Genomic DNA, 24,322 nt, shown 5'->3' on the forward strand with positions numbered 1-24,322 from the left:
CGCACGTGCTCGTAGTAAATAGTAAACAGAACGTCACTCGGTTACGACTGTCACGACTCACGTGAAGGGGGGGGGGGCAACGCATTAGACAGAGACGGAGATAGTCGAATTAAAAAGATTATCCCTTTACATAAATTACGATATCTCCAAAACGGAAAGCCGAATCGACATAAACCAGAAACCATTTCAAAGAGTAAATTTTATCGCTTCTAACAGTGTATCAATTATGAAGAAAACACTAGTAGTTTCGGAACTGCACGCGTATCAGCTTTAACTATTTTTAATACGTCTTGTTAGACTGTCCTATGCCTATTGTTCCCAACACAACCGAATGAGAACTTTTCTTTTTTATACAGATTCTTATGAGTCTTCGGTATATACAAATTTTCTGTCACGATTTGTTAATGTACCGTTTAAAATTCCTCCTTTTATATTTTTAAATTGATGGACCCTAACGGACAGATAAATAGTTTAGTTTAACGTAGCAGGTAAAATATAATATAAGAGCCTGCGTTCAGCCAGACGAGAATTGGTGCTTTCCGCATGGTACAACTGTTAACAATATTTTCTTAGTCTAGGGAAATGCAGCATGAGAGACAGTATATTCCCTCTCGACGGAAATGTACGTCGCGAATACTTTCGCAAATGATATATCCGAGCACGTTGCAGCTTAAGCATCTCGTCTGGCACATTAGCACAAACGTTTATCCGTCAGAGCTCAGAAAATCTCAGTCTGGCGTGCATCTATTAGTGTTCCCTTGCGCGAAACGTACGTATTAACGCTTTCGCTATTACACGGTGGACGAACATTGAACGTTTTACAAAGTCCTACGTAACACGGGGGAGGAAATAATATTGTACTCGAATTGAAAATCTTGTTGGAGATCTCTATCTCCTAACCGACGCGACGGTTCGGTTTATGCCAAAAGATAGAAACGACGTTCAAAGGACAAACCTTTAGTCCGAATGATCTTACCCCCTGAAGTACTTGGCAGATAGGTATTATTTGAAGTATTCGCGGTGATTTTATGGCTCTCCCCCACTCTCGGATGGAAACGTGAACGGGGTAGAAGTGAGAACTTGCGAAGCACTTACCAGCAGACGATAAACCTCCCACCTATCGCATCCGCAACCACCGTAGCCGTTTCCATTTTAGCTACGTGCCTGGATGTGTCTTCTTCTCCTTAGACCTCCTTTTATAGCTTTTCGAGCAGACTTGGAACCTATCTAGATCATCCCATTGGATGGTAGTCTCTCTCGAGAAACGATCGACCAGCCGTTCGTTTTTCTATCTAATTAAATTTCCTTCCTTATTTTCAAATAACTGTTCACCGAGTTGTTTTTAATAATGTGTGTCGCTCGTGTTCGGAACGTACTACGCGAAAGGAATTTATGTGGCCAGTTTTAAGGACGAGGCGGAGAGACGTAGTCGTCATGTGGATTCATGATTGGCTTCCGTACTATTGAATATCTCGACCGGTCTGGTATAGATTACACGCGATTGCGTCTTTTTTATTAGCTGACCGTTATGAGATAAACCCTGGATGTTTAGATAAAATTGCAGCGCCGGATTCTCGAAATAAAATAGTATCTTCTTCGATCAGTTATTGCCAGCGAAGTTTCTTTTTCTCTTATCGAACAGAGTTTAAAAGAGAACTGCATAAAAATTGAAGGTAATTTATTCTTGCCAAGCAATATTCCGTAAAGTTAGCACGAATACAAAATTAAAGGATTCTATCGTGTTTTAAGTAAAGTAAATAAAATTGTGCAAACTTATCTTTTACTTGTCGTCTGTGTTATATTATTTTGACTTATCTCGAATCGTCCATTTCTCGGTTACAGCGTATTTAAAGGTTCACTCTGTGTACTATCTCTTCGAAAACACTTGTCGCAAACGCGCAACATTGCAGACACTCTTACTGAATTATCGTAGAAACGTTGCCAAATGAGAAACGGCAATGCACCGCGAAGGAATCACGTGGGTAAGGAGATTGCGAGGCAGCATAGTTGTAAATCATACTTTTATGAGGCACCTCACGGTCAGATCGGTAGAAGATCGCTTCGATAGAATAGAATATGGACTGTGAATCGATTAATGCCTACAACTGTTACGACTCTTTTTTTTTCTCGAGCAATTTTCTCAAGTAATCAACAATTAGCATATAAGTGAAATTAACATTTTATGTAATATGAAATCATATGAATTTCGCGTTTATATCTTGTCAAGCAAATGGATGATCGTTTAACGATATTAAATTTTCATTGGATAAAAATATTTCACAATTTTTTACATTAAATGTTTCCTTTTCTTTACATATGCCGTAGTGTTATGATTATGTAAAACTTTTCGTAAAATGTTTCTCTTGCGTTATAAATAAACATTTTCAAAAAGAAATGATTTCATAGAAACGTAAATTGTGTTTCACGATACTTGGGAAGGCTAAACACATCTGTACTAATTGTTAAACATTATTTTTCTATGTTTTCTCCTATTCGATATTTTTATTTTGATTCTCGTGCCTGATTCTATTAAAAATAACACTCAAAAATCGTAGTTAAATCGCTAATTGTGGAGCTTACCTAAATTTATTTTGTAATAAGAATTTTAACGATTACTTACGACGCTATACTTAGCATCTCTTTAATATTTAAATAAGTATGCAGTAAGAAACACTGGTACTTACAGTCGAAGAACCAGTAGCCGTTCATCGATCGTATACTTCATATACTAGTCTCCCTTAATCTTCATAGAAATATAAATTAAACACTCCTGTAATTAGCCGCTCCTATTAGCAAATATACATATATCGAACGTCTTCTCACGGTGTGCAATAACAATTATCTATAATTACTCGAGTGGTTCGTTAAGGAACAAGATAAATCATATTATGAATGATGCTTGATGCATTATAATTAAACCACTCGATATAATTATATAACACTGATTTAGCCAACAGTTAAAATACTTTTAATATTTATACATTTTTTTTAAACAGTTCGCACGTTTCCTTTACAAAAATATTTACAAAATTACCAAGCAGTATCTAAATTTCCATTTTTAACAATATTTTCAACAGCATATGTTAATATCTTGAGGATTGACGTCAGCAGGAGTTGCAGATCTATGCAATCATTTACTTACACTGACTTTGTTCTGTTCCCACGTAAAACAATGACTCAACAAAAGAAATTGTAATTCGAAGACGTAATTTCTCATGCTTATATTTTTCATCATTCAGTAAGTTTTGAAACTATCGATTCCTATCGAAGTATTTTCAAATTCAATTCGTAAATTACATTTCTCAAAGAAAGTGGAATTTAATTTTCTCAAAAGAAAAAAGAGTAATATCTGAGTAAATGTTAGTTATAGATCATACATACTCCAATACATTTTTACTCAAAATTCGTTTTCCTATCGAACGGCAGAATAAAAAGTTGATCATTGCATGTAGAAAATCGAAAGAAAAAGTGGTGAAATAGTATTGTGGATCGTTCGTCTCTGCTACTATGGACGTCGAATTGTGGCTCTTTTCTCCCTCGAAATGTAGTCGAGACGCTTTGTCTAGTCTCTCAGCCTTTCCCCATAAAATAAGTATTTAACGAAACGGAAAGAAAAATGGCGCGACTTCGGGAACGCCGAAGAAAAACGTGGGTCTTAAAAGAAAATTAACTCCGTGTTTCTTGTTACGCCGTCGAGGGAAGAACAAGACGAGCCGGGTAGATGGGACGAAGATGAGTTTTGCGACTCTCTCGCGGTGCTGGAAAGTCATGAAAACGAGACGAATCGTAAAGCCGCGGGACAAGTCGGTGGACCAGAATGGGATGCGAAGAATGCACCAGTGTATATATTCCAGGACGAACGAGAGAAATGACGCAGGTGGTCCGCCCTCTCGGTCGAAAGCGGCGTCAAAGTAACAGTCAATCGTTCGGGCGGTTCGCTTTACGAGTGGAAATAATATTTCAAGCTTCGTCGATGGGTTAAATATGTGTAACATTTAATGGGGTCGTCTCACTTAAGCGTTACGAGTCTCGTTACGAGACCCATTAACCGGCCATCTTTTCCCTCGTTGTTTCCTTTTCTTTCACTCCTTGGCCTTGTTTCCCACTTGCTCATACTTCCCTTTATCCAACGATCTGGTCGATCTATCCTTGAAATTTAATTTTCCTATTAATTTTCCTATTTGAAAGACTTCCCTTGTTTATATCGAGTTGTTTTTGGATACACTACCCTTAACATGTTGATCAACGCTTCAAACTTACGTGTCGTTAAAACTTTTACGATAAATGTGAATATTTCTAGATTTTTGAACAATCTTATCGATATTATAACTACTTTTGAACTATTGAATACTTCTATTTATCACTTTATAATTTGAGAAAATGTCGAGGATAAACCTACATTCACTATTTCTTCGGTTTTATAAGAAGACTCGAATTAATTCGGGCACAGACTGTTGACTAGTTAAATTTGGTGCATCGTTTGGAAGTTCTAACGAACATTATCAAGCGTGTTATTGAATTTTGTACGGTGGTTTAATTTAGGGGTTGCCTCTGATAAGTTAAATAATAAATCCAGGGGTGAGAACTTTAAAATAAAAATGTTACAAAAATAACTGAAGTGTTAGGTTTTACATCCAAGATTCGACAGACTCTATTTTTACAGTATTCGAAACAAATAATTATCAGCAAGCTAACGTTCTTAAAACTAATCATTCGCCACACACACCTGAGAAAAATTTTAATGGGAGATTCTAGAAGTCAAAATAAGACGAAAATCAAGAATATCAATTTGTTGATCGAGGCTTCGTTAAAAAGTTATTAATATTTAAAGTTCCGCCTGTAGAACGGCAATCTGCGAACAGCTGCGTACGCATGATAGTGGTTTTCACTCAGAAAACTGTGAGACTGTCGATACGTCACTAAATAGAGTCTCTCATGTTGAGTGAGAACCACTATCACGTGCACGTTCTACAGGCGGATCGTTAAACGTTAATAACTTTTTAATGAAGCATCCATCCAGAAATTGGAATTCTTGATTTTCGTCTTATTTTGGCCTCTAGAATCTCCTATTAAAGCTTTTCCTAGGAGTGGCCGAACACCCTGTATAAAACAGAAAATGTTGCCTCTTTTTTAACATTGACACCATATAACCAAGAATGGTAAAAGAATAGAGGAAACCAAAAATCGAAAGAAATAGTTAACACATCCACAGTACAATATTCTGCAAGACCAAAATTTTAATGTTAGAACATTGTAAATAATATAACCTAAAATTTATTCCAGTCTCAACTTGAAAATTAATTTTTCTAGTTGAGAAAAATATCTATTATAGGTAAACATTCCTATGGCTTAAAATATTTATTTAGAATAAATTGAAAATTGTACGTAAACATGAAATTCAAATCAACCTTTAATGACCAATAGGTTGTATGGGTGAGATGGCAAAGTGTTAATAGAATTGATATTCTTTTCGAATAGTCGTACATTGTCTCAATTTTGGTTGTTTCGTATAAGTTTCGGCAAGAATTTCCAGTTTACGCGGAAACGTCCACAACGAGAGAATAGACTAAGGTCGATGTTTGAAAATCCTGGCGAAGCGAAACTTCGCTCGGCACTAAAACTTGGCCGCGTCGTAAAACGTGTCCCGGAGACATACGTTTCGAAAGCATCATGGCGATAATGACCGAATCCACATCCAAGCTGGATAAACCACCACACAATTTTCTTAGACACGTCGAATCTCTTTTTAGAACCTCTTTTAATTGTCGTTCGTGTCTGTCGATATTCGAACTTCTAACTAGTTTTTCGATCGCATACGTAAGTTCCGAAATAAAAACATAACAGGAGCTACGTTCGAATTGCGTACACCTGACGATTAAAATTATATCAAAAATAAAAGAGTTCTATCTAATATCTTAGACTTTCTCCTGTTCCGATCTTGTACTATACATATGAGCTACGTTAAAAAAATTATTAACGAACTTTAATTTATCTGCTCGTCGATAATGGTTATTGGTCGTCCTGAGTCTGTTAGAGGACTCAGCGATGTGGCTTTTACTGAAAAAAGTAAGTTTAGTTTGAAACAAAAATTGATCTCGAGTATAAGATGTGTATGTATGAGTAAATAGTTTATGTGACTAATAGTGAATGTTTACACAAGGAGCAGATAGGAAGTGGGAGTTTAGGCTAACTGCGTCGTGTACCTTCTTTGACACTTGAGTCACTGCAAAAACTTTGACAGCTATACCCTTCTTGGAAAATAAAATAACCGAAGAGATAATTATATTCAAGTTACTTTATCCATAATCCTAATGGCTTTTTTAGCAGTTTTTGTTTTAGTTTTTGTTTTAGTCGAAGAACCGTCTCCTGTAAGAGGAGCCTTACAGTTTTTAATTTTCTTTTTCTCGAGTTATATTAAAATTATTTCGTATCGTGGTTAGCAGTTGAAATCATTAGTAACAAAATACCTCTTAGATGGCGGATCTTTTTCACCGTAGAGTGATAAAAACATTGTCGTCTAGCACATCTAGCGTGGAATGCCATCAGTTTTGTAGCTCGTTAAAAACTAATTCACTTAGGTTATTAATGTATTTAACGCATTTGCTGACACCGATCTGCTGTGTGTGACCGAGTTTGATCGACTTATTGTTAGCCAATAATAATCAAGAACCTGAAAAGTGGAAGGGATTAGGTGGAGCAGATAAACGGTTTCCCTTGCTCCTCGTCGTCGTTTAGTTTGGAGGTAATGTCTCAAAGTCTTAGCTCTCAATAGTACAAATAAAATGTATTAAATGGGTCAACTGTGTATGTCATGCATATATTACATTGATTTACGGTCGATACTTAATTCGTTTATACGGACGTAAAATAGAAAATCATTTCTGTTGGGCATACGTGTCGTTGGTCTTTTGCCAGGAATGGCGTGTCATACGCAACTACGTGACGCGTGCTAAATAAAATAATATTTTGGTTGATATATGACTCACATTTCTGAAATGTGGCTTTTGCCCAAACAGTATTTAAAGTGAATGTACCAGTAGTTGAATATTTAACACTATACAGGGTGTTCAGCCACCCCTGGAAAAAATTTTAATGAGAGATTCTAGAGATTAAAATAAGACGAAAATCAAGTATACCAATTTGTTGATGGAGGCTTCGTTAAAAAGTTATTAACAATTAAATGCAAAAATTTCAAATCGTTCTGGAAAAATTACTTTCGGTTGCGGGGGTCAATTACAATCATTTTTGGTCATCATATATACCCTCGAAATCCTACCTACTTTCGTGAAAAAAATTCGAGTAAGTGCTGAAAGTTTTGGGTGAAAAAAAAGACTTTCGAATCGTCATGGAAAAATTATTTATAGTTGCAGGGGTCAATTACAAGCATTTTTGGTCAACAGACATACCCCCGAAATCCTACTCAGTTTCGAGAAAAAAATTCCTTACTGAAAATATAATTTCTGGCCAGAAATGTCTGCTCGAATTTTCATGCGAATCTTTAAAACGTCATAACTTCTGAACGGATTGGACGATTTTAATGTTCAAAAAGCCAAACGCCGCGTATTTTAGTGTAGAATATGTACAAATCGTAAAAATATTCGAAAAGTTGTTCCTTGACCCCCTAAAATGAGAAAAACCCCATAAAAATGGTCCAATTTTCAAACAGCCATAACTCCTATAATAGTGAATATATTTCAATGAAACTTTTTTCTGAAGTAGAGCCCATAGGTACCTACAAAAAAGTATTAAACAACTTTTCTGTAGGACATCAAACGAAATTATTAAAAATCAAAAACGAATTTTTAAGAAAAATCGACAGGGGGTAGGTGCCTAAATTTTTCGACGAAAAAAAAAAATTTCAAATCGTTCTGGAAAAATTATTTTCGATTGCGGGGGTCAATTACAATAACTTTTGGTGAATAGACATACCCCCGAAATCCTACCTACTTTCTAGAAAAAAATTCGAGAAGGTGTGAAATTTTTCGACGGAAAAAAAAAATTTCAAATCATTTTGGAAAAATTATTTTCGGTTGCAGGGGTCAATTACAATCATTTTTGGTGAATAGACATACCCCCAAAATCTTGCGCATCTTTGAGAAAAAAATTCAATACTGTCGGAACTTTAAACGCTAATAACTGTTTAACAAAGTCTTCATCAACAAATTAGTATTCTTGATTTTCGTCTTATTTTGGCTTCTAGAATCCCCCATTAAAATTTTTCCCAGGGGTGGCCGAACACTCTGTATCTACCGACACTTTATGTACACCCATTTCTACCATGACTGGTTTTTCTTTTTTTTCTTTTATGAGTTAACATACTTTTAATTTTTGCATTATATGCATAGAGAACTATGTTTTGAAGTTTATTTGGAAGATATAATAATTTCATTTAAAAAAATACCATTCGGACCAGTTGAGGCTGAAACTACTTCGACGATGGACGTTCTCTTGAACTGTCTGCGTCAGTTTTCCAATTACAGAGAATGTTATAAAAAATGTATATCTAAGATACAATGTGAAAACACGGATAAAAAATTAATGAGATCGAGAAAGAAACGGTTGAAAAGAAAGGTTAAAATCGCTGTAACTTGAGAAATTTCACCATACTGCGCAGAACACAGTACAACTCGTGTAGGTTACACGAGTCATATCATGATCTGCATAATTTGATCGATACAACACGTAAATGGCGTGGCCATGTGCCTGCCATGGAAAAACAACAAGAATTGGGCAAGCTCTCTGTGTCTTGACTGGAAAATCCGCTGTGGTTTATCAGTGGGTCATGACCTACTATTGAGGCGTTTGAAGGAGTAAAGACAAACTCAAGAAAGGCACGTTTAGAGAAAAACACGTTTCAAACATTTTTCGTATCGGTGAACTCGAGAACATATTCTGGTACTTTTATAATTATAATTATATTGGGAACTCCAAGACCAGAGGTGCCTGATTGAGGTGTTTGGGGGAGTAAGGGTGAACTCAACGAAGCCATATTTAGAGAAAAACGTGTTTTAAAGAATTTTCATAAGATCGAACTTAAGAAAACGTTCTTATACTGTGGTGATACTTCCCGCACTCGCCAGCAAAGGGATACCCTCTCTCACAAGTACTCGACTATGCAGAGTGTTCGGCCACCTATGGGAAAAATTTTAATGGGAGATTTTAGAGGCCAAAATAAGACGAAAATCAAGAATAGTAATTTCTATAATAGCTATACACAACTCGATCGACCATTAGCAGGCCCAAAATGAAACGCCTACCCTCTTTATTGTTTTTCTTTCTTCCTTGCTACTTCCTACAACAACAAGCTGTCACAGTTACCTTTATAATTATATTACAATCTATGTTTTATTATTGAATAATTGCAATCTTGTCTTTGCTGAGCTTTTCGCCCCCCGGTCTTGAAGTTGCAACAATAGCCAGTCCGACGGAAATACGCTCGATTCAATTTTGACAAGTCACTGGATACGCTTCGTCCCTCCAACGAAAGACGAATGAAAAATCGATTCTATTTCCGTCTAGTCGCAATTTTGAATCACACCAAACTCATTCAGCGTTGTTTCTGCGAGTGAACGGTATCGAAGTTTATCCATAGAGTGGTTTTATAAGTAAAGAGGGGACAGAGGAACGATCGAGAGATGAAACCGCCCGGAAAGATCGGAGCAAAGTCGACGGAAGGGAACAACAACCATGGAGAGAGGAACCAGCGTGTCTAGACCTTGGAAAAAGTCAGCGGCGACCCTCCGGTTCGTGGCGTAGCAGGAAACCGGGTTTGGTCTGGCCGGGTGAATGGCGGGTGGATGCACGTATGAAAACCAAGTCCGGGTTTCATTTGACTGACTTTACGAGGGAGACATAAAATGGATTTTACTGTCGGCTAGTTCGCCAGTTCTCGAGTTGGTAACATTGCTTTAGCGAGCATAATATACCCCCTCGCCTTTCTTCCTTTCTCTTCGTCGCTCCCCTTTCTCCTTCCTCTTTTCCGCGACATCCCTCGTCGTCTTTCCGACGCGACCTCCTGCTCCTTCTCTCGTCGCTCACCTTTACGTTTTCTCTCCCTCTTTCGTCGACCCACCAACGTCCTTAAACCAGCCCCCGCGGAAACTTTTCGCATGAGAAATGTCTCGCTGCTACCAGATTTAATATCCGCTGGATAAGCCGGCACGCCAGTCGTTAACTTTGCTTCGAATTCGTTTCCTGTACCTGCTTCGACATCGGTTTTACCTTGCGCGGTAACGCTACCTTTCCGTCGCCTAATAGGCTCCATTACCAATCGTTCTACTCCTCACGCAACTGCTAAATGACCACGTCGCGTTCGAGATGTTTATCTGCTTGGTTTTCAAATTTTTTCCTTTTTTTGTTACTTTGCACCGAGATTATAAGGTCGACAGATGTTGCAGGTGTTCGTGCTTTGCAAATTTCAATTTCCGTTTCTTATTGCCTACTGCCGAGAAAGCGACTCGACAGTAAGATGGAGCAGAAATCATTAAAATACTTTTTTCCATTTAAAAATCCAAAAGGGCGAAAGTTGTGTCCTTGGACAGTCAATAATACCTTCCAGCCTGATCAGGTGACGTATTAACTACCACATCCATATATGGACGACAGGACTTTCTACTAAGAAGATAAAATATAGTTATATAACGTACTGTATAAATTTTAACACCTGTTTGCGTTGATTTTGAAAATGTGACAATTTTAAATACAAAAAGGAACGTATTATGTATATGGGAGACTGTTTTCAAAAAACACAAATGTTAAAAACTCTGCAGAATCGCTAAATAGCTTCTGAAATAAAATTAAAAATATTTTAAACAATACAAAAATTACATTTATAATATTACAAAATATTATGCGGTTCCCTTCCGTTTGGTACGATCCAAAGTAGAATTTTGTGCTCTTTTCGGTGCATTATTGGCCGTAATTTAATTTGTAAATTGTGAAAGAGGCTGTGTACTCTTATTCAAAGAAGTTCCCGTAATTAATTAATTGTCAAATGTCTTAATGCACACTGAGTTGTTCCGTACAATTGTTATGGACGCTGCACAACTGTTGCCGAGTAATGTTCTTCTAAGTATTAGATGCATATCTTGCACTTCATAGAGTGTGCTATTCATTGAGCTAGTATTACGGGCTCTGGTACATAATTTTATAGCGATGTTGTGCATTGTTTCGAGAGATCTGAGTGTTTGTTTCTTGCCGGAGTTATAGACTATACATCCATCATGTACCTTATGGTGTGATAATGATTTTATAGGTTCTTATCAGTATCGTTAGATCTGCACCCTAGTTGCTTTGAGCTATTGGTTTGAGAACATTTTCCATTTATCTTTTATTTATTACACAGGTATTTTTCAGCTTAGATTTGTATCGAATTGCTCTCCTTATATTTCAAAATTATTAACGAATAAAAGTTCTTTTGCGAAAAAGTGTCGAACTTTTTTATGTATTGAAAACTTAAGTTCTGATTTGGTTGACCATCTTTGTAGTTTGTTTAAGATGTGCTGGAAATATTTTGTTTTCATTTTAATACTTCCTTACTTGAGTAATATTATTAGATATTTAATTATGTCGTTTATTTCAGTCAGGAAAAAGGTCAAACTTTTATTCGTGTAGATAGTCATTGCATTTAATCTGAATTTAGCTATTATTTAAGAGGTTTTTAATGAACTAATATGTGTTTTTCTCTATTAACGTTTTTGAATATTCTAGTACGAAATGTCACATCGTGTGTCTTTTTTGGATACCGATATAAACAGTTATACTTTCGTTGTTAGTATATGAATCACATATGTTTGCTTTATAATTTACTAAATAACTCATAATAAAATAGAGTTTTTGTAATCCGCTTTACATTAGAGTCAGAATTGCAGTCCATCATATCAACGTGATTTATATATTATACACGATGTTCGGCCACCCCTGGGAAAAATTTTAATAGGAGATTCTGGAGGCCAAAATAAGACGAAAATTAAGTGTATCAATTTGTTGATGGAGATTTCGTTAAAAGGTTGTTAACAATTAAATTCGAAAATTTCAAATCGTTCTAAAAAAATTATTTTCGGTTGCGAGGCTCAATTCCAATCATTTTTGGTCATTAGACATACCCTTGAAATCCTACCCACTTTCAAGAAAAAAATTCGAGTAAGTGCTGAAAGTTTTGGGTGAAAAAAAAGATCTTCAAATCGTCATGGAAAAATTATTTTTAGTTGCAGGGGTCAATTGCAAGCATTTTTGGTCAACAGACATACCCCCGAAATCCTACTCAGTTTCGAGAAAAAAATTGCTTACCGAAAATATAATTTCCGGCCAGAAATGTCTGCCCGAATTTTCATGCGAATCTTGAAAACGTCATAACTTCCGAACGGATTGGACGATTTTAATGTTTAAAAAAGCAAACTACGCGTATTTTGGTGGCGCATATGTACAAATCGCAAAAATATCCGAAACGTTGGTCTTTAAGCCCGCAAAATGAGAAAACCCCCATAAAAATGGCCCAATTTTCAAACAGCCATAACTCCTACAATTGTGAATATATTTCAATGAAACTTTTTTCTGAAGTAGAGCTCATGGGTACCTACAAAAAAGTATTAGACAACTTTTCTGTAGGGCGTCAAACAAAATTACTAAAAATGAAAAAGGAATTTTTAAGAAAAATCGACAGGGGGTAGCTGCCTAAATTTTTCGGCGAAAAACAAAAATTTCAAATCGTTCTAAAAAAATTATTTCCAGGTTCTGGGGTCAATTACCATCATTTTTAGTCATTAGATATACCCTCGAAATCCTACCCATTTTCAAGAAAAAAATTCGAGAATGTGTGAAATTTTGCGACGGAAAAAAAAAATTTCAAATCGTTTTGGAAAATTTATGTTCGGTTGCGGGGGTCAATTACAATAATTTTTGGTGAATAGACCTACCCCCGAAATCCTATTCACTTTCGAGAAAAAAATTCAATACAAGCGGAACTTTAAATGTTAATAACTTTTTAACGAAGCCTCCATCAACAAATTAGTATTCTTGATTTTCGTCTTATTTTGACCTGTAGATTCTCCCATTAAATTTTTTCCCAGTGGTGGCCGAACACCCTGTATGAGTGACGAAACTTTTTACTTTAGAACTAAAACAGTTAATTCTCAAGCTGAAATGTTAAAGGAAATAAATTTAAATAGGATTAATAAATTTTAGTGTGGTCGCGAAAATAGGTATTAAGACAAATTTTAATTTATATAATTTACAATTGTCTAAAATCGAAGTTTTGGTTACGTAAAAAATTTCAGGAATATCCAGTTACAATAAAAAAGACTTTTTGTACAAATTGCAAAGATACAGAATAATCGTTAATGTTTTTAAATTTTTATATTGTCCAATTATGCTATTAGTACAACTTTCTTTCAAAAATACGACAAAATAGAATCTTGGTTGAAAATATTTGTGCAAGCAGGATCGAATTACAGATCGCGGTGCAATCTGTTTATTCTAACAGTTTAAGGGATGACAATATTAGTTTTTCTGCAAATTATACATTAGATACAACATTGTAATTAATAAAAATCGCATTTTTATATAGCTTAAAAAGAAGTCCAATAAAGAACACTGATCATTCTTGGTCAGCCCCAAAAATATGAGCATTAAGGGGTCAAATACATCGATGAAATAATTATCAGATCACAATAACACAGATATAACGGTAGTAAGAATTTCTGTGACGAGCTGGACTCGACGTAGGACCGGTTGGAACGAAAAACGATGTCGAGTTCGGCTCGATGTAGGTCCGCGAAGGGTTAAAAACCTCAAAATCGTACGTAGTCGTACGATGCGTTTGAAACGATTCTGCACATAAATCCGTATTTATTAAAACGATTATAGATCGAAGTTCAAAATTGAATATCGAGTCCCGATAAACACGCCGAAATCGATTGACGCGTATCGCCGTTGCGATTCCCAAGACCGGTGCTCGAAATGTAACACGTCGCTAACCACAGGCTCGCCTTTTTCCTGATTTCAGATCGATTACCGACCAGTCGGTGAAGTAAAGCGACTGGAAGAACAGGTCGAATCCAAAGAGAAACGGACGTCGTGTTAAAGCCAGAAGAGAGGAGAACCCGTGAGGTGGGAAACGACGGAGAGAGCTCCCTTCAAGCGTTCTCTTCGTTCGTCCGAAAGTTCAAATCCGGCAGTGCATCGTTCGGGTGGCACGAAAGGACGAAATTTGCGATTAACCGGAACGTTATACTTCTTGGAAACAGCCTGGGGCTACGTTGCCCGGTTCTCGAGGTAATTCCTTGGCGCTGATGACGTTCGATTTTCAAACGGACCCAGCGGAAGCACGAGAGAAGCTCGATGACTCTTCTTACCGATCGATAGACACTCCTGGGAGGACGATCGACCTGTGCACGTACGGATCTGGGGATTTGGCCGAGAATCGCGAAAGTGCGTCGTGTTTACAGGCTACGTGGTGTTTCTTTTTCTGCCGACCGAGAGAAGAAGAAAATCATGAACGCTTTTGTGCGTGGTTCGCGGCACACCGGGGTTCATGGACGACGCGCACCTCGGGCGTGGCTCGTCCTTGCGCGTCTTTCGGTTCGTTGATCGAATCTGCCAGTTTGGTTCGCTTCGTTTCCTTCAGCCCTTATTATTTCCTCGCTATGTTCGTTCCGTTTCTTTTTTTTTTTTTCGTTGTTAAATATTTTTCAGACGGACAGCAATCGAACGTTACGATAAAATGGGATACGTTGGCGCGTCGCACGATTATGAGAAACGCGATACACGACGAGTCTCTTCTTTCCTATGGTCGAACGTCGTCGCGTGCGGTAAACCCTCGCATGCTCGACCGCGCCAGCGATCTGGCTTAGGCACTTTGTAAATCAGTCGCGATCGATTCTGCTCGCGGTTTCGCTACCGAGGACCACCTCGCGAACACCGAGCGTCGACGGGGTCCTTAATGGCTGGTGAAACGGGGGCCCCGAGTACCCTTGCTCTATCCCTTCGCGCGCAAGAAACGTGAAACCACGACATACCGCGTCGGGGCACGTTGATGACGATGTTAAACTGGATACTCTTGACGTCGCGTAATGAATCGGTTCTTGATATATTCGACGGACGCGAGCGAGCGTCGCGAGTCGTTGACCGATCGAAGGGAAAAAGGACCGAGGTGACCGGCGAACGACGATACGAGCGTAAACGAGTGCATTAAAGTATTAACGGAGAGAACAAATTTGAGCGTAGATCGAATCGAAGGGAAGAGATACGAAGACGAGAACTGCTTTCGAGTGTCGCAGACATGTATATACAAAGCAAAACTAACGCGCGCTTGGCTAGATCAAACCCCCTTCCGAAATGAAATCAGTTTGGCGCAAGTCTGACGTGGATTACAGTGGATAAAGTCTCTGATTGGAATTAAACACGGTTGGATTATTTCGATTCGATCGGTCTTGCGTTTGATTCTAATAGACCAAACTCTACCAAACGAAATGAGTTTGAGACAAACTTGGGTTTGCATTTTAGTAGATACAGTCATCCGATTAGAATTAAACACAATTGCATTACCTTGACAGTTGAATTATTCCGATTTAATCGGTCAAACTCTCGATACCGATTCTATTAGATCAAACCCTACAAACGAAATCAGTTCGACACAAACCTAGCCTATAAATTTAATAAATACAATCATTCGATTGAAATTGAACACGGTTGCACCGCGTTCGCAGTTGAATTATTTCGATTCAATCGGTCAATTTCTTGCGTTCGATTCAACTAGAGCAAACGATACCAAACGAAATGAGTTTAACATGAACCTGTGTTTGCATTCTAGTAGATACAGTCATTTGATTGGAATGGAATACGGTTGTACAGCGTTCACAGTTGAATTATTCCAATTCAACCAGTCAACTTCTCGCGTTCGATTCAACTAGAGCAAACCCTACCAAACGAGATCAGTTTGACGCAAACCTGGCTAGCACAAATCTAATTGGAATTAAACTCAGTTTCACCGCGTTCACAATTGAATTATTTCGATTCAATCGGACAACTTCTTGCGTTCGATTCAACTAGAGCAAACGCTACCAAACGAAATCAGTTTGACATGAACCTGTGTTTGCATTCTAGTAGATACAGTCATTTGATTGGAATGGAATACGGTTGTACAGCGTTCACAGTTGAATTATTCCAATTCAACCAGTCAACTTCTCGCGTTCGATTCAACTAGAACAAACCCTACCAAACGAGATCAGTTTGACGTAAACCTCGTACGCCGAAACGAGCGGATATCGTTGCGCCAAGTGTGTTGTAAACTTGCAGCCGATCGGTCCACGTTGTCCGAAACTATTACAAATCGTGATCGAGCCCGAAACAACAGCAGCTCGATACGTTCTCACGAAAAGAGTGTTCGATGGAAGTTTGAAGATTCGATGGTTCGCGGGGCGGCGATCTGCATCGGTGAACAGCACGTGCGTGCGCGCGCGCAATCAAGAAGTCGGCGGATGTGTCAGTTGTACGACGCGATGCAATAAAACGCCCGCTCAAAAACTGGTCGTTCCATCTCGCAGCAAATTAATTTTCAAATAAGAACACCGAGGGCCTGTCTCTTCGATATGCTGTATCATTCTTTCGTTCTTTTTTCCCCGTGGCCCCCCTCCCCCACTCCCTTAGTCCCCACCTGTTTTTTCTGTCCGTGAAGCCGCGCGGCCCGCCGCCGACCGATTCCCTTTTCTCCTCTTCTCGCCGCTTTTTTCTCCTTCGACGGTCGTTTTCTTACCGCGGGAACACGTTCCGAGTAACAATCTGATGCGATGCTCGATTGGTTATTACCGTACAGAATAGTAATGACTCGGCCCGTTTAAATAGATTAGCATTTCGGGTAACGAGCATGCGCGCTCGCGCTCGCGCGTCCAATATACGTCATACGCTCTTGGTCTGGCTTCCGGTGGCCAATTTGTGGTAACAAGACTTTATTTGACGCAACCGCGCCGCGTCGTCTTTCGTACACGATTTTATTTATGTCTTGCTCGACAGGGTGCTCGGCGGTCGGTTCCGTAACTCGAACTGCGAATGTACTGTTCGATTTTAAGGCGTACAGAATTGCGAACGGAAGACTCGAGTCTTCCGGAACTGGGGTTGCCACCTTTCGGAGAGCAAAGATCGACTGGAAAACTGGAAAGACAATGTCGCGTAAGGTGTAAGGTGTATACGTTTCCTTTTTATGGAGAGCAATGTATGTGTTTATTAGGTCGACAAACTCGAGGAAATGTTCTTCGAAACGGGGAAGAAATTTGTGAATGGAAGCACGTTATTGTTTATAATAAACGTTTCGATCTTAGGTATACGTCTTCTTGGGTAAAATACAATAATTAAAAAATTAGCAAAACGTCAACTTACGAGGTATGAAATCAGATCTTCTGAAGAATGTGTAGAGTCAAGAATATATAAAATAAATTTTGTAACATATGAGTACTAAATTATAAAAGAAAACAATAAAGTAAATAAATTTGCCAATTAAATACAGGGTGAAACTTTATTGATAGAAAAATGTTATACAAGCATGGATTGTTCAAAGCTTAATTAAAAGGTTGTAAATAAAAATGCGAAATTCAAGGGAAATAGTAAGAGACGCGATACAGTAATAGATCAGTAATATGTTTGTTTTATATTTACTATCTGAGGTCAGTGAAGCTATCGATATTAATTTCTATCAAAACTATTAGTACGTATTTGGACTCCGACTCAAAATGCCGTGATTATTCGCAAATGAAGAGTACAGAGATACGCGTGATGAACTAGTACAAAAAATCGAGGATGCATTTACGGAAATAACACAAAATACAAATGAACTTCGTACGGTGATAAATTCCATTTTCAATCATTGTGAATCTTGCATTACTAACGATGGTGTCCATTTCGGAATGGAATATAACATTTTTTTTGTCTACTGATAAAATTTTACACTTTTAATCGGAGACACCTTGTATATGCACCCGCAATATAAACAAAGAAGAAAGTAAAGAATAACCTAAAATGATACTTAAAAATAAATAAATTCTGTACTTTTATTATTTTGTTTTCGTTCTGACGTTGAAACCTTTTTCTATAAATATATTATTTATATACCTACGTTTGTAGGCTAATTCGTCTTGTTTGTTTGACGTTTAGCGTTGTATTCTTCCTCGTTGTGGAAGATCTACATTTAGGGTCGAAACGTACGTTATAAAGAATAATAATTCGTACTAATTTCTTAATAATTATTATAATATTAATTGTAATACAATATGACAGAATGCATGAAAGAACTCTTGACCATAATAAGCACATTAGGCTGCGGTTACGCCGCAAACGATTTTGCACGAACTGTTAAACGCTACCGACCTCGTGCAACATCGCACCAACGTGGTGTTTTGTTTCAGCGACTTACGTCGTTCGTTAGTCACTGGAATAAACCACGAACGAGTTCGCGTAAAATCGCTAGTGACATTACTCAAACACGCGTGCTCCGAACTCAAGATCGCTCTTTATATACTGCAGCAAACCATACGTTTGTTTACGCAAAATCGCTTGCAGTGTGCCAGTGTTGGATATCAAAATCACATTTGCAACTCAAGTCTGATTTAAATTCGAATTAAAACATTAATTGTCACGAGGCAGGAACAAGCACCGATCACCTCAAACTGTAACATACGCGCGCAAACATATTCACACGCATTTGTAAGAAAAAATGTATCTAATTTCTTCCCAGTTTATCGAAATATTTTATTTTGTTGGATGGATAAATAATACAGTTTGTTTCGCATTGTTTCAACGAATTTAAATTAAATTCATGGTTATATTACACTATTACATTGGCATTTCTTCTTACTGTAGCACTAAACGAGCATGAAAAGTATGTAAAGCAGTGCTCTCACGCCTGTTTTTCCTTCAAACTTTTCCCAGCACACCGTATGTTGTCAGAGCAACCGTACGACGTTAAAGAAGCAGTCATGGCAAGTTTCTAAAAACTGACTTTTAATACAAAATCGTTGAATTGAAATTATTTGAACAGTCATACTAGTCGACCTCGATCATTGAAGAAACGGTGGATAAAACAAGATTTAAATGATAGTCATTGGTGATGCGATCATTGATACGTGAGTTGTGTGGTTGCCTTCTCATCACACGGTAATCCTGACAACTTACCCAGGGGGTTTGCAAAGTCGTGGTGAACACTATATATTTTCTACGTGGACGTTGTGCTTTTTGTGTGGATGGAGTATATCTCCCTGCAAAAGATATGCGTATCAAATAATCCACCTAATATGCATATATTTCATTCAAAAAGCACGCCTCACACACAGAGGACTCACAAGAATCATATATGCTCCATAAAAGATACGCATTACACACAATGCATTGAAAGCCACATTCTCCACTCAAAAAAAACTACGCAAGAATTTCATACAAAAACACGTCTTTTACACAAATTGTACGGATGGGATCACTCACGTCCTACGAGAAACACGCATTCCACAAATAATTCTGTACAAGCGTCGAACGTTTCACACTATGCCACAGTAGTCACGCGCGCTGATGTATACAAAGTTTTAATTATAAAATTGTTAATTGCAATCTCGACTAAAAAACTTTGACGAATTGTAATTGAGTTTTGCAATTAAAAAAGTTCATTGTAGATAGAAATTAACAATTTCGATTGTAATTGTCAATTGTAAATTTAATTACGTTTTGTCCACACTGCAGCATAATCGCAACCTTAGCCAATCGATGCCTCGGTTGAAGCGAACGCGTTCGTCATGGCTCTTACCACATTTCAGCCAGGTTTCATCGACTTTTTCTTAGCGCTTCTTCGTCGGATTTATGTTTCAAGAATAAAGTTAATTCAATTTTATTTTTCTTGAGAATTTAGTTAGGAGCGATGTTTCTTTAACCCTCTATCGCGCGACATTTGTTGTATTTTACAAAAATAATAAAAGGAATCACTAGGTAATATTCAAATTAAATCATTTTTCTAGCTCATTCTTTCGAAGGAAACAAGAGAACTTCAAGTTCAAAAGTGACGTTTAATCAAAGTGGAAAATAATAATTCAATGCTATAAATTATTTTCTCATAGTAGTTAATAAGCTGTATCTACTTCTGCTCTCGCTTCACTTTGTTATTTATTATAAAAATTATCCAAAATCTTAAAAAGAAGATACATTTGTCGAATATTTGTTTGTGTTATAATTTTCTGAAGATGTTCAAATTTGTACATACAATTTGAAACTTATGCAGGCAAAGCTTGATTTCTATAACTTAAATAATTCTGTTATCGAAAGAGCCTACGAAATAGGACGTTTAAATATCAAGGTAGAAATATTTGAAAGTAGAATTGCTTTATCGAAAACAAAATAGGTGGCAACCCTAACTAGAACGCAAAGTTGAGATCTGCTGTTGGTCGCGTTTTGACTGTATGGTTTAATTCGCTCGAGGAAGTATCGTGGACCTATTGTTGCACTCGAAATAATAAATAAACGTATTTTGCTTCTTCTTAATGAACAAACGCGGTCAGAAGAGAGTTTTTAAAGTGCTACGATCATAACGAAAAAAAAATGAAGGCGACTAAAAACTAGTGAACCCTTTAAATGGGGAACACCATGTAGTGTTATGTATTGATTTCAGTGAAATTTCATAGATTAATTGGAAAATCGATGAATAATAGACTCACAGTCGACCATTGGCGAAGACACTTAATAGTTTACAAAACAACGAACAATAAAGTTTGTCAAGTACCTTCGTACATTTTTTAAACAATGCAGTAGCTTTGCTATAGCTAGATCTTCGTAACCATCGTTCGATTACACTTACCGTTAATTTGTTAAAAATCTTATATTTCGTAATCTCTTCTTTCTCGTTTAAGCTGAATTCTTACTACTCGATAAGAAAACGTAGAAACGCTTAACTCTAAATTGGATCACTCCTATTTCAAATACATACGTTAGTATCCATCGATTTATACTATCCACGTTGTTAATTATCATTTTTTCTTCCTTAAAAAATATTATACTTGAAACGGCGAACCATATGTAAGGCATTTGCACGCCAAAATTGTAAATTCGAAATTTACAGATTTTATTCTATTACGTTTCGCGTAAAGTGCGTCTCTGGAAAGTGTAAAATGATCATGTTTGGAATATTTAATGTTGATTTCATTTGTAATGTAAGGAAACGGATAAATAAATAAATATTCGTGAAACAAACGTTGTGAATAACGAGAAGAAATCATTACTTCTTGATCCTGTGAGAAGAAAGTATAATTACTTGCTCTACGGAAAATATTGAACTTTTTGGAAAGTGTGAGAAATATACGTTGAACCTCAAAGTGGCACTTCAGGGTTAATTAAATTGTTTATTTTATTATATTTTTGTAGATGCTGATTTGTCAATAAAATAGTTACAGTATAAAGATTCCATACACGTATACGAGTCATGATTCTTATTCGAATATCTCGCGAAATATTGAGTGTCTACGCAAATGTATTTTTTGGACGTAGTATTTCGGCTAACGTAGTTTCATTGAAATCAATGGATAACGCTTCGTGCAGTTTCTCTCTTTAATTCAGAAACGATAACAAGAGATAAGAAGTCTTAGCACGCAGAAAATGCGTTCACCGAGAACAGCGAGATGAGATCGCCTCGCGTAATTTTTGTTCGTTAAGTTCTTTGTTAGAAAGCTCTGCGAGACTTAATTTTGTGTAAAGACCTCGGGTCTCATTTTGTGTAAATTTGTAAAGCGTTTGGACATTTAAAGATAATAATTGTAAATAAACGTCCGAGCCTACTTATTTTTCAAATAAATTTCCTTTGATGTATCTTGTCTGCAGACGCATAAGATACCGTGACAGTTTCGAACTATACGAATAGTTTTAGGAAAGAACTGAAAACGGAAAGGCTGAAATCGCGGAAATTTCTAGTGAAATTGATCTCAGATTCTAATCTTACTTTAACATCGAATTAACTGTTTCGTATTTTTGACTAGCGAGAAGAGGTTGTTACACGTTTGTTCAAGTTTGAATTAAAAAATTCATAACACTGTCGTGGACGTTAGTTTATCACTTATTCGAGGCGTTTCACGGAACTAAAGGATACGAAAAGAAAGTAAATAATGAAATTAAATAATTTTGTTAAGTGATATATTTACGTGTCGCTATAACTGCATCTTTGAACGGAATTTAATGTTTCTCGATACATTATTTAATGTAATTGTTAATTTCAAGAAAACTAATTTTCAAAAACTATCGCGAATTGGTCGTTCAAGTGACAGGTACCATTTGGTTGCAGAGGATCAGTCTGATTTCGTGTTCCGTTTAAAGATACTTTTCTCTCTTTCCCAATAAAATTGCAATGCCCATCCGCAGTATGGCGTCTTGCACGCCACATTTTAATATACAGGGTGAGTCATCTAACGTTTGCACCTGAAATATCTTTGTTATTTTTAAAGTTACGTCAAATGTCTTGAGGACAAAATTGAATGGTATAATGGGGCTCATCAGTATATTCGCCTGACTTAAATCCACTGGATTTCTTTTTGTGGGGTCTGCTAAAAAAGACCGCATACGCGAATACTCCAACAACAGTTGAAGATATGCATCAGCGGATCATCACAGCATGTGCGAATATCACCTCGAATGTACTTGTCAGAGTTCAGCATTCCTTCAGAGCCCGTTTACAGCGATGTATCGATGTAAATGGCCATCATTTTGAACATTTATGAAGTACAGGTATTCTGCTTTCATATTTTAAATCTTATTTTCTCTGACCGTGACCTTGAATGACCTTGAATAATTATAGTTACTGAACTTCTAATGAAAATCCCATTTAAAAAAATGAAGGTGACCTTGATTTCTTTAAAAAAAATGACATAGAAATAAAAATATTTTTGGCATCGTGTGAGGCCCATTGCACCATTCAATTTTGCCCTCAAGACATTTGACGTATCTTTAAAAATAACAAAGATATTTCAGGTGCAAACGTTAGGTAACTCACCCTGTATACACCCCGCTATTTAGACATCAATGTGACTTCTTGTTATATGTAACAGCAGTCAGGTGTTACGTGCACAACAGAACACTGTGGTAATGGTTGACATAAACGGTTGACGCTCCATGGGGACGTTAATATCCTGCAGTTTCGTGTTTCTGGCTGTTCGTTCTACAAACCATCAGTTTAAATATAATACCTTTGACTACGTGAGAAGCACAGGATGGCGAACGAAAAGTGTTGATCGCAAAACACGCGAACAGGCGAAAACCATGAAACTCGAAGTGCGCTCGCGGAACGGAAGTACGCGTTGCGTTCCCGCTCCAACCTTGCTGTGTATTTCCCGTCAATTTTTAACACTTTTACTGCCACGTAAATTGACAGGATCTTCCACTCTGGAACTAGGAAAAATTTATCGAGGGAAATAAATTTGGATAAGATTTCGGAATTTTAACAAGGTTACAAAAATAAGTACAAATTTTAGGTTTTGTTCTAAAATCAAAATTTTAGTCTTGCAGAATATTGTACGGTTTTGATCTGACAATGTATTAATGAAAACTATGCTATTATTTAAAACAAAAAAGAAAAGAACACATACCAAACGTAAATGTGAGATCGAAAATATATAAGAAGTTTTGTAATATTTTTCAAAAACAGATACAAGTTGAGGCCATAATCTGCCATATTTAAATATTAATAAAAAGTGTCACAGGGAATTGTATTAGAAATTGTATTTTTCAATCGAAAAATACAAGGAATGCAGTTTTGGTTTTACATAAAGGACTCGTAACGAACTTGTACAGCATAGTCTCCTTATGGAAAATTTTAATAGCAGATTATACTGAATATGAATTTTCCTTGTGTTCATTTTTAATTGAAAAAAGTTTAATCAAAGGAAAAAATTGTTTCTGTTTTTTCGATCCATGTTTTTTTACTAAAAATCACCTATTTGATCGTTATACGAATTACACTTCATCCTTCGTAAAAGATGCGAATTTATTTTGAAAGTCGTTACTAGAATTTATTTAATTTCTCCTAAAGGAAACGAATTTAACGTTGATATTAATAAAATACAAATTACGAGTGTCCTTCAGATTGAACTAATTTTTGGTACCATCTACCAGAAAATGCTCCAGAAATTGTTTTCAAGAGCATTAAATAATTCTTTAAGAAACAAAAATGACACGATAACAGGAAATAAAAAGTTTGTAAAAATCCACTTGATTTTGGCTGTCTAAAGTACGTTTTCCATTTATACTGTTAAATAAAGTGGTGAGTTCTAGCTTTGTAAATAGGCTACTAACGCCTGTCTCCCGGTCGTTTTTCTCC

General features: G+C 36.9%; 1 protein-coding gene across 4 annotated transcripts in view; it reads left to right on the forward strand.

The window, feature by feature from the left end:
• The window catches only part of Dsx (transcription factor doublesex), a 199,306-nt gene extending 178,426 nt beyond the window's left edge, over positions 1–20,880 (forward strand). For all 4 annotated transcript variants that reach the window (XM_076782016.1, XM_076782015.1, XM_076782012.1 and 1 more), the window contains one exon: positions 14,003–20,880. The gene's annotated coding sequence lies outside the window, so the exon portion shown is untranslated. The remainder of the gene's footprint in view (positions 1–14,002) is intronic.
• Positions 20,881–24,322: the final 3,442 nt, after the last annotated feature.

The sequence above is a fragment of the Colletes latitarsis genome, chromosome 14, assembly GCF_051014445.1.
Source record: "Colletes latitarsis isolate SP2378_abdomen chromosome 14, iyColLati1, whole genome shotgun sequence".
NCBI lineage: Eukaryota > Metazoa > Arthropoda > Insecta > Hymenoptera > Colletidae > Colletes > Colletes latitarsis.